The sequence below is a fragment of the Grammomys surdaster genome, unplaced genomic scaffold, assembly GCF_004785775.1.
Source record: "Grammomys surdaster isolate TR1022 unplaced genomic scaffold, NIH_TR_1.0 208, whole genome shotgun sequence".
Classification (NCBI taxonomy): Eukaryota; Metazoa; Chordata; class Mammalia; order Rodentia; family Muridae; genus Grammomys; species Grammomys surdaster.
In genome coordinates, this window is record NW_021604653.1 from 3793821 (window position 1) to 3811669 (window position 17849).

Genomic DNA, 17849 nt, shown 5'->3' on the forward strand with positions numbered 1-17849 from the left:
TCTCTCTCTCTCTCTCTCTCTCTCTCTCTCTCTCTCTCTCTCTCTCTGCTTCCTTTCATGATCTTCTATGAGTCTTGATGGAATATAGATGTTTAGATTAAGGCTGGGCACTCAAAGGTTATTTAATCTCAGCATTTTGTCAAGTTAGGAGTGACTGCAATAAGTATTATTTACTGCTAATAGAAGCTTTTCAGACCAAGGTTGAGAAAAAAGGTTGACAACACATAGGTTTAGTAAAACAACAGTAGTAGGCTTCCTTCCTCCCAAGGACCTGAGACTTCCCAGCCATTGGCCTTTTTCTGAACAGAAATTCTTTCCTGAGTTGTCATAGAATTAACCTGAGCTTCTGAGATGAATTCATACCCTCATAGTCTTTCCAGAAACCAATAATGGTGTCTTAGTCAACATTTTATTTATGGGAAGAGACATGATGACAACAACTCTTATAAGGGAAAATATTTAATTTGGACTGAATTATGATTCCGAAGTTTAGCCTATTATCATTGTTGGAAACACGGAGGGACACAGGCACACATGGTGCTAAGAGATCTACATCTGGATCAGCAGGAAACAGAAAGAGTCAGACACTGGGCCTGGCTTGAACATTTGAAACCCCAGATCCCAGATCCAGCAAAACACTTCATCCAACAAGGCCACACTTAATAGAACATACCCCCTAACCCAGTCAATTATTGCCACTACCTAATCACCAAACATTCAAATACATGAGCCTACGAGAACAGCGCCATTCTTACTCAAATCAGCACAGATGGCTCACTAATGTGTCATTCAAGAATATTTTAACCTGTATTTGTGGGATATGGGACCTGATCCTATTTTCCCTAAGTGTTTTGATGGAAATGTGCATCAGAGTTACACTGGCCTCATCAACAGTATCGGGAAGTCTGCCCTAATTTCTCCTTTGCTTGAGGGTTCTTGTAAAGAATCAAGATTATTTCTTCCTTAGATATTTGAATGACTTCATTAACAAAGACTAAAGTGTCTACAGCTTTAGTTCCTAGAAGATTCTTTAATGTTCATGATTTTCATAAGCAGACCCAGGAATGTTTGCATTTTGTAAACCTTAAGTTGTTTTTATTAAATATTGCTGTTCAAGCAACAAGAACATTCAATGTAAGTCTTCTACTACGTTGTTTAGATTTTCTATTTCATCATTTAAGTAGAGAAATAAATATTGTCAAAATATTCAAGTAAAGCTTTAAAATCAAGTCACTATCTTTGACTCAGTGACCAGTGGTTCATATGTCCTTAGGGATACTCAGTAGCTTAAATCAACATTGGTGATTTTATTCATTTCTACTTAAAGATTGAGTATTATTTATATTTGTTTATATGTGTCTTCATGTTGTATGTATGCGGGTACCCATCGGGGCCAGAAGAGAGTGTTGGAGCCTTTGAAAGTGGATTTATAGATGTTTGTGAGCCCCTGCTAAACATGGGTCCTGGGAGCGTTATACCAAAACCGTTAGACCAGTAAGTTCTCTTAACAGCTGAGTCATCACTCCAGGCTGTTGATGATAATACAGTGTTCATTAATTACTGCAAATGGCAGCTTTAATTTTATCAATGGCAAGAAAATAGATAATGTAATCCCTTTTCATAATTGTGGTCTGATACATATTTTCCCATCTTTTAACATCTTGGTGTTATTTAAATGAAAAAATTGTAAATCAGGATCTCAATCTATAGCTCTGGCTGTCCTGGATCCCACTGTGTAGATTAGGCTAGTCTCAAATTTTCAGAGATCAGCTTGCTATTCATTGAATACATGGACTAAAGAAAAAGTACACAATACTTTATAATTATGTAAAAATGTTAAGCATTGATTAATTTGGTCAAGTCTTTATTTATATTTTCCTATTTTCCTTTTGGTCCTTTCCAATAAAGTCATATTACAGAAATCTTTTCAATGATGGTAAATTCGATTCAATGTGGAGCCCTCGGCAGTATGAAAATGCATTTCTTTTTTTCTTTTTTGTTTGTATTATTTTTGTCTAACTTTATTTTTTTATTTTTTAATTGGATATTTTATTTACATTTCAGATGTAATCCCCTTACCCCATTCGCGCCCCCCCCCTGCCCAGGCACTCCTTATGCCTTCCCCTCTCCTCCTCCTTCTATGAAGATGTGCCCCCAACCACCCCCACACTCCCACCTCCTCACCCTCTAATTCCCCCACACTTAGTCTCTATCATTCATGGGTCCAAGGATCTCCTCTCCCACCTATGCCCTACAAGGCCATCCTCCCCTACATACACAGCTGGAGCCATGGGTCCCTTCTTATGTGCTCCCAGGCTGGTGGTTTAGACCCTGGGAGCTCTGCTCTCCTCATGGGGCAGCAAACCCTTTCAGCTCCTTCTCTCTAACTCCTCCATTGGGAACCCCTTGACCAGTTCAATGGTTAGCTGTAAGCATCTGGGTCTGAATATGGCAGACTCTGGCAGACCTCTAAGGAGACAACTATATCAGTCTCCTGTCAGCATGCACTTCCTGACATCCACATCAGCGTCTACCTTTGGTGACTGCACGTGGAATGGATGCCCAGGTGGAATGGTCTGCAGATGGCCCCTCCTTCAGTTTCTTTCCTACACTTTGGGTCCATATTTGCTCCCTTGAGTATTTTGCTATTCCTTCTAAGAAGGACGGAAGCATCCCCACTTGATCTTCATTCTTCATGAGCTTTATGTGATCTGTGAGTTGAATCTTGGGTATTTCAACTTTCTGGGCTAAAATCCAATAATCAGTGAGTGAATACAATGTGCATTCTTTTGCGATCGGGTTACCACACTCAGGATAATATTTTCTAGTTCCATCCACTTATCTAAGAATTTCTCAAATTCATTGTTTTTAATAGCTGAGTAATACTTTATTGTGTAAATGTACTACATTGTTTTGAATCCATTAATCTGTTGAAGGACATCTGGGTTCTTTCCAGTTTCTGGCTATTATAAATAAAGCTGCTATGAATTTAGTGGAGCATATATCCTTGTTATATGTTGGAGCATCTTCTTGGTATATGCCCAGGAGTGATATAGCTGGGTCCTCAGGTAATACTATGTTCAATTTTCTGAGTAACAGTCAGACTGGTTTCCAGAGTGGTTGCACCATCTTGGAATCCCACCAACCATGGAGCAGGGTTCCTCTTTCTCTACATCCTCAGCATCTGCTATCACCTGAGTTTTTTTATCTTAGCCATTCTGACTGTTGTGAGGTAAAATATCAGGGTTATTGTGATTTGCATTACCCTGATGACCAAGGATGCTGAACATTTTTTAGGTGCTTCCCAGCCATTTGAGTTTTCTCAGTTGAGAATTCTTTGTTTAACTCTGTACTACATTTTTAAATAGGGTTATTTGGTTGTTTGGAGTCTAATTTCTTGAGTTCTTTGTATATATTGGATGTTAGCTCTCTATTGGATGTGAGATTGGTAAAGATATTTTCCCAATCTGTTGGTTGCCATTTTGTCCTATTGACAGAGTACTTTGCCATACAGAAACTTTGTAATTTTATGAGGTTCAATATGTCAATTCTTGATTTTAGAACATAAGCCATTGGTGTTCTGTTCAGGAACTTTTTCTCTGTGCCCAAGTATTCAAGGTTCTTCTCCACCCTCTCTTCTATTATTTTCAGTGTATCTGGTTTTCTGTGAAGGTCCTTTATCCACTTGGACTTGAGCTTTGTACAAGTTAGATAAGAATGGATCTATTTGCATTCTTCTACAAGTTGTCCTCCAGTTGAACCAGCACCATTTGTTGAAAATGCTGTCCTTTTTCCACTGGACACTTTTATCTCCTTCGATCAAGTGATCATTGGTGTGTGGGTTCATTTCCGGGTTTTCAATCCTATTCCATTGATCTTCCTGCCTGTCTCTGTACCAATACTATGCAGTTTTTATCACTATTGCTCAGTAGTACAGCTTGAGGTCAGGGATGGTGATTCCTCCAGAAGTTCGTTTATTGTTGAGAATAGTTTTTGCTATCTTTGGTTTTTTGCTATTCCAAATGAATTTGAGAATTTCTATTTCTAACTCTGTGAAGAACTGAGTTGGGATTTTAATGAGGATTGCATTGAATCTGTAGATTGTTTCCAGAAAGATGGCCATTTTTATTATATTAATCTTGCCAATCCATGAGCATGGGAGATCTTTCCATCTTCTGAGATCTTCGATTTCTTTCTCCAGAGACTTGAAGTTCTTGTCATACAGATCTTTAACTTGCTTGGTAAGATTCACACCAAGGTATTTTATATTATTTTTGACTACTGTGAAGTGTGTCACTTCCCTAATTTCTTTTTCATTCTGTTTATCTTTCAAGAAGAGGAAGGCTACTGATTTGTTTGCAATGATTTTATAACCAGCCACTTTGCTGAAGTTGTTTATCAGGTTTTGGAGTTCTCTGGTGGAAGTTTTGGAGTCACTTTAGTATACTATCATATCATCTGCAAATAGTGACATTGACTGTTTCCTTTCCTAGTTGTATCCCTTTGTCATCTTTTTGTTGTCTAATTGCTCTAGCTTGGACTTTCAGTACTATATAAAATAGGTAGGGAGAGGGTGGGCAGCCTTGTCTAGTCCCTGATTTTAGTGGGATTGCTTCAAGTTTCTCTCCATTTAATTTGATGTTGGCTACTGGTTTGCTGTATATTGCTTTTACTATGTTTAGATAAGGGACTTGTATTCCTGATCATTCCAAGACTTTTACCATGAAGGGATGTTAAATTTTGTCAAGTGCTTTCTCAGCATCTAGTGAGATGATCATAGTTTTTTTCCCCCTTTGAGTTTGTTTATATTGTAGATTACATTGATGGATTTCCAAATATTAAACCATCCATGCATTCCTGGGATAAAGCCTACTACTTGACAATGATAGATGATTGTTTTGATGTGGTCTTGGATTCAGTTTGCGAGAATTTTATTGAGTATTTTTACATCGATATTCATAAGGGAGATTGGTCTGAAGTTCTCATTCTTTGTTCCTTGTGAGGTTTAGGTACTAGCATGATTTGGCTTCATAGAACGAATTGGGTAGTCTTCCTTCTGTTTCTCTTTTGTGGAATAGTTTGAAGAGAATTGGTATTATGTCTTCCTTGAAAGTCTGATAGAATTCTGCACTAAAACCATCTGGTTCTGGGCTATTTTTTGATGGGGAGACTTTTAAGGATTGCTGCTATTTCTTTAGGGGTTATAGGATTGTTTAGATGGATTATCTGCTCCTGATTTAACTTTTGTTTCTGGTATCTGTATAGAAAATTGTCTGCTTCATCCAGATTTTCCAGTTTTGTTGAGTGTAGGCCTTTGTAGTAGGATCTGATGATTTTTTGAATTTCCTCAGTTTCTGTTGTTATAGCTCCCTTTTCAGTTCTGATTTTATTAATTTAGATACTATCTGTGTCCTCTGGTTAGTCTGCTAAGGGTTTATCGATTTTGTTGATTTTCTCAAAGAACCAGCTCCTGGTTTTGTTGATACTTTGTGTAGTTCTTTTTGTTTCTACTTGGTTGATTTCAGCCCTTTGTTTGATTATTTCCTGCCATCTATTTTTCTTGGATGTATTTGCTTCTTTTTGTTCTAGAGCTTTCAGGTATGTTGTCAAGTTGCTAGTGTATGCTCTCTCCAGTTTCTTTTTGTAGACATTTAGAGCTATGAGTTTTCCCCTCAGCACTGCTTTCATTGTGTCCCCTAAGTTTTAGTATGATGAGCATTGGTTTTCATTAAATTATAAAAAGTTGCTAATTTCTTTATTTCTTCCTTGATCAAATCATCATTGAGTAGAGCATTGTTCAGTTTCCACCTGTATTTAGGCTTTCCATTCAAGCCTTAGTCTATGGTAATCTGGTAGGATACAAGGGATTATTTCAATATTTTTTTTTATTTGCTGAGGCCTGCTTTGTGACCAATTATGTGGTCTATTTTGAGAAGGTACCATGAGGTGCTGAGAATGAGCTATATTCTTTTATTTTAGGATGAAATGTTCTATAGATAGCCATTAAATCCATTTAATTCATAACTTTTGTTAATACCACTGTGTCTCTTTTAGTTTCTGTTTCCATGATCTGTCCATTAGCTCAGAATGAGGTGTTGAAATCCCCCACTATTATTGTGTGAGGTGCAATGTGTGCTTTGAGTTAGTAAAGTTTCTTTTAACAATGTGAGTGCCCTTGCATTTGGAGCATAGATGTTTAGAATTGAGAGTTCATCTTGGTAGAATTTTCCTTTGATGTGTATGAAGTGTCCTTCCTTATTTTTTTGAAAACTTTTGGTAGAAAGTCGATTTTATTCAAAATCAGAACAGCTACTGCAGCTTGTTTCTTGGGACCATTTGCTTGGAACATTGTTTTTCTGCCCTTTACTCTGAGGTAGTGTCTGTCTTTGCCACTGAGGTGCGTTTCTTGTATGCAGCAAACTTCTGGGTCTTGTTTATGTATCCAGTCTGTTAGTTTATGTCTTTTTCTTGGGGAATTGAGTCCATTGATGTTAAGAGACATTAAGGAAAAGTGATTGTTTCTTCCTGTTATTTTAGTTATTAGAGGTGTAATTATGTCTGTGTAGCTATCTTCTTTTGGGGTTGTTGGAAGATTACTCTCTTGCTTTTTCTATGTTGTAGTTTCTCTCCTTGTGTTGGACTTTTCCATCAATTATCCTTTGTAGGGCTGGATTTGTGGGAAGATACTATGTAAATTTGGTTTTGTCATGGAATATCTTGGTTTCTCCATCTATAGTGATTGAGAGTTTTGCTGGGTATAGTAGTCTGGACTGGCATTTGTGTTCACTTAGGGTCTGTGTGATATCACTCCAGGATCTTCTGGCTTTTATAGTCTCTGGTGAGAAGTCTGGTGTAATTCTTATAGGTCTGTCTGCCTTTATAGGTTATTTGACCTTTTCCCCTTACTGCTTTTAGTATTTTTTCTTTGTTTTGCACATTTGATGTTTTGATTATTATGTGACAGGAGGAATTTCTTTTCTGGTCTAGCCTATTTGGAGTTCTGTAGGCTTCTTGTATGTTCATTGGCATCTCTTTCTTTAGGTTAGGAAAGTTTTCCTCTATAATTTTGTTGAAAGTATTTACTAGCCCTTCAAGTTGGGAATCTTCACTCTCATCAATACCTATTATCTTTAGGTTTGGTCTTCTCATTGTGTCCTGGATTTCCTGGATGTTTTGGGTTAGGAGCTTTTTGCATTTTGCATTTTCTTTGACAGTTGTGTCAATGTTTTCCATGGTATCTTCTGCATATGAGATTCTCTCTTCTATCTCTTGTATTCTGTTGGTGATGCTTGCATATATGACTCCTGATTTCTTTCCTAGGTTTTCTATCTCCAGGGTAGTCTCCCCTTTGAGATTTCTTTATTGTTTCTCTTCCATTTTTGTAGCTTTTCTTTTTTCCTTTTCTTTCTTTCTTTTTTTTTTTGGTTTTTCAAGACAGGATTTCTCTGTGTAGCCCTGGCTATCCTGGAACTCACTCTGTAGACCAGGCTGGCCTTGAACTCAACTACTTCCATTTTTGTATTCTGGATGGTTTTGATTAATTCCTTCACCTGTTTGGTTGTGTTTTTTTGCAATTCTTTAAAGGATTTTTATTTTTATGTTTCCTGTTTAAGGGCTTCTACCTGTTTACCTGTTTTCTCCTGTATTTCTTTTAAAAAGTTGTTTATGTCCTTCTTAAAGTCCTTTATCATCCTCATGAGAAGTGATTTTAAATCTGAATTCTGCTTTTCTGGTGTGATGGGGTGTCCAGGACTTGCTATGTTCTGATGATGCCAGGTAACTTTGGTTTCTGTTGCTTATATTCTTGTGCTTGCCTTTCATCTTCTGGTTAACTCTAGTGCTACCTGCACTCAGTGTCTCTGACTGGAGCCTGTCTTTCCAGTTATCTTGCTTGTGTCAGGACTCCTCAGAGTCCAGATGTCTCTGTGGTCCTGAGCTCCTGGGTGGAAGAGCTCCTGGAACTCAGGCTTCCTCTGGGATCCTGAAATCCTTCTGCTGTGAGTGCAGTGGTTCCACCACTGCTCTAAGATGTTTCAGGATATGGTGTCTTCAAGGGAGCAGATCCCCTTTGGTGTCTATCCCAGCCGAAAGGTGGAAAGGGAGTGGTTTTCCAGAGGGGTAGGGTTTGGGTGAGTGATGGGTCCAGAGTGCCCCAGGCTACCAGTTGCAGTTCTGAGGTGTAGGATTGTGGGGGAGGGTTCTTACCAGCTGCTCTAGGAAGGGTCAGGATAAAGTGTCTTCAAAGAGCAGACCAGCCAGGTGTCTGCCCCAGACAAAAGGCACATTTATTTTTCTTAAATGCTGGCTTTGATAGCCATACATACTCAGTTAAGTGTCTCCTGTTTTTGACACATACTTTTTTTGTAAACATAAGCTATTATCTTCAGGAAACTTGTAAAACTCCATTTTGAATTTTTTACAAGATGAAACTTCATTTCTCTCTTCATGAGTTTTCCCAACCCTTATCCACAGTGTTATGTACATTTCTCATATGCTCTTGCAGATTTCCTTAGGTCTCAGAATCTTTGATTGTTACTTACTCAAATTGTCCCTTCTTCAGTATTTTAACTGGGACTTCCATTGATGAATGTTGACTTTTCTATTTCTTATATCCTTTACATAGATTTTTCATTTTTTTTCTGTTTTCTTTATCCTTTTAACTGCCTTCTGGAGTATTCTTGAACATAAATTCTTCAACTTACTGGTTTGTTGTCTGGTAGAAAATTACCAGAGAACTCTCTAACTTCTTAATTCATTTTAATATTTAATGTTTTTACATATCTTTAATGCTTTTTATGTTTCATTCCCTGTATTAACCAAATTTACTGTACCTTTTTAAAATTATAATTTTATCTGTTACTGCATTTTATTTTCTTTTATTTCTTTAGCTTGTAAAACAAAACAAAACAAAACAAAACAAAACAAAACAAAACAAAACAAAAAACTAACCTACCTATCCATTATTTGGACTGTTGCTTTGACTTGTGGAAAAACCTTTCCCTTCCAGGGATTCTTATGCAAGGTAGGTGAACTGACCAGAACTTACATAGAATGGAGTGGTGTGAAATGTTGCACCCTCAGCACTGTGTTCCTGGTAAGGGGAGGGGGAGGAAGAGGCTGCTTAAAAGACCCTGCCCAGAGCAGAAGTCTCTGCAAATACTGTGACTGGAACAGTAGTCTGGAATGGATTTTAACACTTTGTATCTCTTAACAGTTTTTAGTCATGGATGCCAATTTGTCAAGATGACTTTCCTTTTTTATATAATAATAATGATAATAATAATAATAATAATCATTTAGTTTAGTGTACAAAGTGGTGGGTTTCACTATGGTATTTTCTAGACATGCCCCTTGGTACTTCTTTTTTATTTTGTCTTCTTGCTGCTCTCACTATAATGCCATATCTTAATTTTTTTAAAAGTATAACACTGAATAAGTTTTAAGTTTTTATATCTATATAACACGGTTTGTTTACTTAGTTTCTAAGGAGATATCGTTTTGTGAATTTGCTTGTTTATTTAGTGATGTGTGTGTGTGTGTGTGTGTGTGTAGGTTTGTTCATAGAGCCCAGATGGCAGATAATCTTGTATGTCATTTCTCAGGTACCACCCACATATTGTTTTGAGATGAGGTCTCTCACTAAACCTAGATCTCATTAATTATCTGGCCAGCGTGATGGTGATCTGCTTGTTCTTGTCTCCCCAGTGCTAAAATTACAAACATAATCCACCCTACCTGGTGTTTTTCTGTTGGTATTTGGGAGTGACCTCAGGTCCTCCTTCTTGCCCATGAAGGAATCACTTTACCACCTGAATCATCATCCCAGCTCCTAAAGACAAAGCATTTTCAAAAGAAAGCCACGTTTCTACTCAGCAAGGATTGCTTTGGAAGATCAAAGATAAGACTGGCATTTTTTTCAAAGACTTGGATATAAATAATATGGAAATACAATATAATAATACAAGAAGACAGATGTGAGCTCGTTTCTGGTAATGAGCTTCAGTGGGCTTCTTGTTTGGTGGAATGGCCTAGCATTTACATTTGTGTCAATTGCACGGATTAGAAGGAGAACATCTCTTGTTGAGAAGACAATGGTAAGAGGATGTAACAATGGCAGCTAATTCTTAAGAGCTATTGCTCTAGAATGTCAGCGAGGGACTGCATTGTTCAAAAGCTGGCACTGGCACTGTTATTAGATTGGGTTGTTCATGAGGGAATATAGTACATCCGTGAGCCGTTCAGCCATGACTGAGTGCATGTATTAGGAAGCATGTCTTGGTAAGTTTCTGACATTGTAAATCAAAGCAAGATTTAGTGAGCAACATTCCTTGGACAGGGCGATCATATATTCTACAGGCTTAGCTCAAGTAAACTCAGCTTTCAATCATATTAGGGTCAGTATTTCATTTTTATAATTTGTTTTATGCTGTTGTCATGTTTATTATATTTGGTTCCTGTACACAGAAGTGGGCAAGATGAGGATGATTAGTACTCAGTGATAAAAACACAATTGCTTTAGGATTTTATTGGTTTTCTATCATGCTTATTAAATAAATAGCATCTACTTTGTGTGTGTGTGTGTGTGTGTGTGATTAGAGTCATCTGACTTTGACTTTGAATTTATTTCCCTTCTACCAGTAATTACATTATTAAATATAAACCTAATCTGTGTGAAATATTCTTAAATGTTGGAACAATAGGAAAGCTATTCAGGATAAGAACACAGATATTTATTTACACTCCAGATTTGATTCCACACCCTTGTCCATCTTCCGACTGTTCCACATCCCATACCCCCTCCCTACTCCCCTTTTTCCATGACGATGTCCCCATACCCTACACCCAACCCCAACTGACCTCTAAACTCCCTGGGGCCTCCAGTCTCTTGAGGGTTAGTTGCATCATCTCTAATTGAACACAGACCCATCAGTCCTCTGCTGTATATGTATTGGGGGCCTCATATCAGCTGGTGTATATTTCCTTTTTGATGGTCCAGTGTTTGAGAGATCTCAGGAGTCCAGGTTAATTGAGACTGCTAGCCCTCCTACATGGTCACACTCCTCCTCAACTTCTTCCAGACTTTCCCTAATTCAACCACAGGTGTCAGCGGCTTTTGTCCATTGGTTATGTGTAAATATGTGCATCTGATTCTTTCAGCTGCTTGTCTTCTGGAGTGAGGTCAGGTTAGGTCCTTTTTTGTCAGCTCTCGATGGAGCGCATAGCCTCAGTAATAGTGTCAGGCCTTGGGACCTCCCATTGAGCTGGATCCCACTTTGGGCCTGTCATTGGACCTTTTTTTCCTGAGATTTCTCTCCATTTCCATCCTTGTAGTTCTTTAAGACAGGAACAATTATGGGTCAGAGTTTTGACTGTGGGATGGCAACCCCCTCCCTCATTTGATGTGCTATCTTCATGCTGGAGGTGGGCTCTATAAGTTCCCTCTCCCTACTGTAGGGCATTTCATCTAAGGTCCCTCCCTTTGAGTCCTGAGATTCTCTCATCTCCCAGGTTTCTGGAGCATTCTGGAGATTCCCCCCCTCCCCAACCTCCTACCTCCCGAGGTTGCTTGTTTCCATTATTTCTACTGGCCCTCAGGGCTTCAGTTCTTTTCCCTCACCCAATACCATATGGAGGGACCTGGGAGGGAAAGTGGACTGGGATGGGGCGAAAGATGGCAGAACTTTTAAAAACAATATGATGAGAAATTTACATATATATATATATATATATATATATATATATATCATACTGAAGATCAATTAAATCTTGACTTCATCAAGTCTGATCATTATACCTCAAATGAAAATGATTTCTTTGGATTTTTATATTGTTTTATCCATATCTTAGTACTCATTTGATTTATATCAGAAATATTATTCATATTTTAATATTCATTTGATTTGTATCAGAAATATTCAATCTACCACCTATACTATTCTGATTGCCTCCTGAAACAGATGCTATATCTATTTATTTAAATATTTCTTTCTTCAGCTGGGTACATTGCTTAGTTTCTGAAGGCATCTGCTACCAGCCCAGGTGATATGAGTTCAGTTCCTAGACCTAGATGATAAAAGGAGAGAACCAATGCTCACAAGTTATTCTCTGGTTCCCATTTATGTTCTGTGGCCTATCCCCCTGACACACACATGTGTGTGTGTGTGCATGCATACACAAAACACACATGAACAAATAAATAAAATGTAATAAGGCTTTTAAATACTTCATTCTCTTTCCCAAAATACATCAGCACACTTTTAAAATCTCAATTTACTTTAAGAGTAAATATATATATATATATATATATATATATATATATATATATATGTGTGTGTGTGTGTGTGTGTGTGTGTGTATGTATATATATGATATTAATATAAGAATTAGAAAATTTATCACATTTGCATTTTTGATTTGGGAAGAATCATTTCATTAGAACTGTATTCTATGAATACTTTTAATAGAGGTGCCTTATTATGATTAGACATTCAAAGTCAATTATTGTCAAGTTTAAAATTTTAATGGAAGACATGTTAGAACTATATAACAATATAAATAGGTAATAAACATGCATGTATTTATTAATAAAATCAAGAACGACCCATGAATTATAATATTGGTGATTAGCCATAAATTACATAATTACATGCCACAGAGTAGAGCAATCACATTTGTAAAACAGTCCCTTTTCTATTCTGTGATACTTTTTCCTGTAGTTATATAAAAGCACTATGTTCCTATATGTTGATGACAACACCATGCATGACAATATGGTGAGTCATCACATTTCAATGAAGCTGATCTAGACATTTCTTCATGGTCATCCTATAGACTGTGTCTAGATGGTTCTTCTTGGGCATATCTTACCTCATTGCTGATTCTAAGACCTATTTAGCTGAGATTTTCAGACATCATAGGCTCTAAGGCAGAAGAACTATAACTCTGGTAGATTAGGTACCAAGAAAAGTAAAGTAATCTTATTTTTTAAAAAAGACGGATACTTTCAAGACAAAAATATATATTCTTAGGTTGACAAGATTATTTTAGAAATAACTCCTTCCTTGGAAAAAGAGGAAAAAAAGAAACCTGGGTTATTTTTTTCTGTTGAACCCCAAACTAGAAAAGTATGGTTACACTGTGATAACAGCTTAGATATAAACAGGAAAAGGCAGTAAATTTGTGCAATGTTTACATAGGGGAAACCACAACGTGTAATGCTTGAAAATAGCTGAAATTTTGGGCAACCACTGGGCTAATTAGAACATACACTACGCTGATAAGGAGCTTTGCTATCCTGAGACACTTTCCTCATGAACATACAGAAACACAGCAGGAAAGCCAGTTTGGATCTGCCTCACGAAACTTTAGTTTCTATTGAGTGTGAAGTAAAACTTTCCCCTGCTGCAAAGCTTCTCTGTGCTCTGTTTCAGTTCAGAGGGCATAAAGAAGCCTGTTTCATCCCAGGAAATCAAAAGAACCTTGGACACATCATAGCTATTTACTGAGCAGGCGGTGTTAAATATTGGGTCTCATATGAACAGAACAAATATTCTATGTACATTTTCCTGTAACTTCCTGTAGTGGTTAAAATAAGAGATACCCTCCATAAACTCATGTATTTGATCTCTCGGTCTTTGACTGGGGTCACTATTTGGAGCCATCATGGAACTTTGAGGAGATTCAGCTTTACTAGAAGAAATATGTCACCGAGGGTAGACTTTAAGGGTTGACAGCCTCATCCTACTTCCTGTTTCACTTTTCTGCTTCCAGCTGTCATGTGGTGCTTTTCCTACCACACTGGAGTCTATCTTGCAATGCTCTGCATTTCAAACAACTTCAGAATCTGCTGAATACTGCTGAATCTGTAAAATAAATAACTCTTAGTTAGTTTATTTTCAGTCATGGTTCTGGGTTACACAATAAAACAGTATATTAATTGCTTGTAGCCAAATATTCATTCCCTCCTTCCCTTCCTGTCTCTGCCTTTGTCTATATGTGTCTTTCTCTCTGTCCCTGTCCCTGTCCCTGTCCCTGTCTACACCTACCTCTTCTGCTAAAATGTGTTACCTCTTACAGAAGCTATTCAAGGTCAAAAGGCAGATAAGGCATCATTATTGTACCCAGTAACTTCAAAGTACTTGAAAATAACATCAAAATATTAGTTTGCATTTCAAAACTCTTTAAAAGATTTCCAATCGTTCTTAGGATAATAAAATAGTGGAACTTGAGTTCTGAGAAAAACTTCTACATGAATTAAAACCCAGAAAAATTAAAACTCCAAGCGATGATACCTGCAGGCATTGTGAAATAATCTCATGGAGGTTTTAGTTACAGTTTTAAAAGCCCTTCTTGGGCTAGGCATATAGTTTAGTGGCAGAGTTCTTGCCTAGCATGCAAAAGTCTCTGAGTTAATCAGCACCACAGTGAAATTCTGCCTTGTAACAGAGCTAATAGCTAAAATACCTAAGGAACCCAAGTAGCTTAACCAAAAGTCAATAAAAAAAATCCAATTAGACAATGACTCAAGGCCTGAAGAAACAGTTTTCCAAAAAAACCATTCATATTGCCACCAGATATATGAAAAAAAAAAGCTTGTTAACTTCCACAAAATTGCAAGCTTAAAGCAGTGATATATCTCTGCATATAGGTTAGAGTAAATATTTTTTATAAGACATGAGTAGCAAGTGTTGGGCAGGATATAGAATACGGGGAACACTTTATTGCTGGGAAGGTAAATTGACATAGCTATTATGAGAAGTAGTTTAGTTGTTTTCCCAAACAAATACAAAGAGAAATTTCTTGATGTCTAGAAATCCCACTCCTGGGTGTAGAGGTAATACAATTAAGACTATTATGTTAAAAGTGGTGTGCTTATTGTAGGATTGTTCACAACAGACAAGAGATGATTGTGATCTGAACGTTCACTTATAGACAGATAGGTTAAAAAATAAATGTCTAAGTTAGAGGCTGGAGAGGTGACTTTGTGGTTAAGATTGCTTGGAGCTCTTGTGGAAAACCCTGGTTCAATTCTTAGAACCCATGTCCATCAGTTCACAAATGCCTATAACTTTAGCTGCAGAGGATTCAGCTCCCTCTCCTGGCCTCCACAAGCACGTACCCACACAAAGCTACACACATTCACATGATTAAAGACCTCAAAAAATTAATGCCGCAGAATGCTTATTTATCCTTATGAAAGAAGAAAGTTCTCCCATTTAACTGCATAGACTGCTTATTCTGAACATTTCTAAGAAATGGAATCATAGCTTATTTTTGGCTTGTTTAACTTAGCATAATGTTTTCAAAGGTTTTTTTTTGGCATATGAATGGATGCATCTGTAGCATGTATCAGTACTTAAATCCTTCTATATTTTCATTTCTGATTGAGAAATAATATTTGTACATCTCAATGGAGTGTGTTGTAGAAATTCAATACATTCATATAATATATAATAATCAAACCAAGAGAATAAACATTTAAATTGACTTAAGCATTAATCATCTTTATGAAGTAGGAATTCTGTGCTAGCCTCTGCGATGTGTCACACAACATTTGTACCAGTACCCTTCTGTGCTATTGAATCAGATTCCATTTCTCCTAACTGTACTATGGAGCAATCAATTCTTTCTGCCTTCTCTACCCACTAGCCTGTTCTACTCCATCATCCTCATGAAATTGACTGCTTTTTGGTGTTTTGTTTTTATTTGATGTGATTTGTTTTGTTTTTGCCCACTAATGAGTGAGACTATGTGCTATATGACTTCCCAGGTCTGATTTATTTTGCTTAGCAGGATGACCCACATTTCCTTTTATGTCATAAATAGCAGGATGTTATCTTTTTTATATATTAAATAATATTCTATGTACTACTATACTAATTCACAACATAATTTTCAAGCCATTTATCAGTTGATCAAATTTAGTTTTTTCTCCACTGTATAATACTATGAATATTTCCAATTTACATATTTACCTGAAACTCATTTTAATCCCTTTTTTATTGCATTCCTTATATCTGGTCACATTTCTCTAAAATAAATGCCTAAGACTACAATTATTGAAACATTAGTTACTTTTGATGTTGATGTGATAAAATTCATAACAAAGGCAACTTAAGAAAAAAAGGATTTATTTTGGCTCAAGATTAAGAGGATACAGTTTATCTTGGTGGGCAGGAAAGACATGGCAGTGGGGCCTTCATGTGTCTCTTCATATAGTATCCACAATCAAGGACCAGAGAAAGATTAAACCTAGTATTCATTTGACTTTATCCATTTTCCTTTTTTATTGAGTCGAGGAATGCTAGCCCATGGAGGGTGAGTTCCTCTTCCACACTAAAACCACTCCAGGAATTCTCTACAGATATAACTAGTGGTGAATTTTCTGGGAGACTCTAACCCCAATCATGTTCACTTTGACGATTAACCACCAAAACAGAATCTTAGAATATATCTTCATATTTGATATTTTAAGAAATTGTGATGGTAGTGTTTACAGAATTTTGTTTATTACCTTGCTTGATCATTGACTATTTGTGTTTATTTTCTTGCTTGTTCCTTGACAATTTGCATCTATTGTATTGCTAGTTTCTCAACCTAGAACTGATCTTAATACTTGAATGTAATTAAAATCGTATTAAAGCAAAAAAGAGGAGGGGGGATGGGCTAGGGGGTTTCTATGATGGGGAAATGGAGAAAGGGGAAGACCTCTGAAATGCAAATAAATAAAATACTGAATAAAAAAGAAAGATAAAATAAAAAAATAAGAAATTGTCAACCTGCTTTTCAAGCTGGATATCACATTTGCTAATCTATTGTGAACTATGAAGACTTTTATCTTCTCAGCATTTCATCAGTATTTAGAATTTCTGTCTTTTTTATTATAGACATTCTAAGGTATGCTTACTGATATGGTTTTTGGTTTTGAAATTGATTTCATTATTCCTGATGATGTCAAGCAGCATTTTTTAAAACAGGGATTCACTGTATAGCCATGGCCTAGAGCTTGCTATGAAGACCAGGTTGATCTCAAATTCCCAGAGGTCTACCTGCCTCTATCTCCTAAATGCCGAGATTAAAGAAATATACACACACACCATGCCTGATTAAAATAGCATTTCAGATGCTTGTTGTCCATTTGAAAAAGTATCTGTTCAGATATTTTACCCATTGTTTAACTGGATCTTAAATCTCTATTATTAGATTATAAAACACTAGTAGTATGTGACATAAATACCAACTAGTTTATATTCGTGGATGCCGTAATTATTTAAGATATTAAATTTGTTAATTTGAAAAAATTAGCGCGATATCTTTTTCCAAACCATGTTGATCATGTGTGAGCACAGTGGGAGAGGATGTCAATCATTAATGCCACTACCAGAGGACTGAGTATATATATCTAACAAGTTGATTTGTTCGCTGGTATTTTGGTTCGTCTTTTAAGGCAAGGTAATATATTTTATAGGAACTTCCAGGTTGAAGTAGAAAACTGGGGACAGAATTGTCATTCTATGGTTATATTAATATAAGTCTATTTTAAATAGAATGTTTGTGATGGATGATAAAAGAGTATCAATATTTGAAGAAAAACTCAAATGGACATGCTCAAGCATGTTGGCATGCTTTTCCTCTCTCCCCTATGTCATGGTGAGGAAAGAACCTCTAGAACATTCCAGGATCAAAAATATTCTCTGTAAAGTCAATGTGTTTCTAATAGTTAGTTTCTCTCATTTAAGGAAATGTAAATCATCTTCTTGTATTGATTTCAGGGGACAGGGAAATGAAAAAACTAACACAGGGTTTTGTGCTGTAAGCTTACACATTGGAATCTCATCTGAACTCAAGAC

The 17849-nt window shown here is 36.7% G+C and overlaps 1 protein-coding gene across 1 annotated transcript in view; it reads left to right on the forward strand.

Moving 5' to 3' along the window:
• Dpp10 (dipeptidyl peptidase like 10) overlaps positions 1-17849 on the forward strand; it is a 1453779-nt gene that overhangs the window by 547296 nt on the left and 888634 nt on the right. The gene's annotated exons all lie outside the window — the stretch shown is intronic.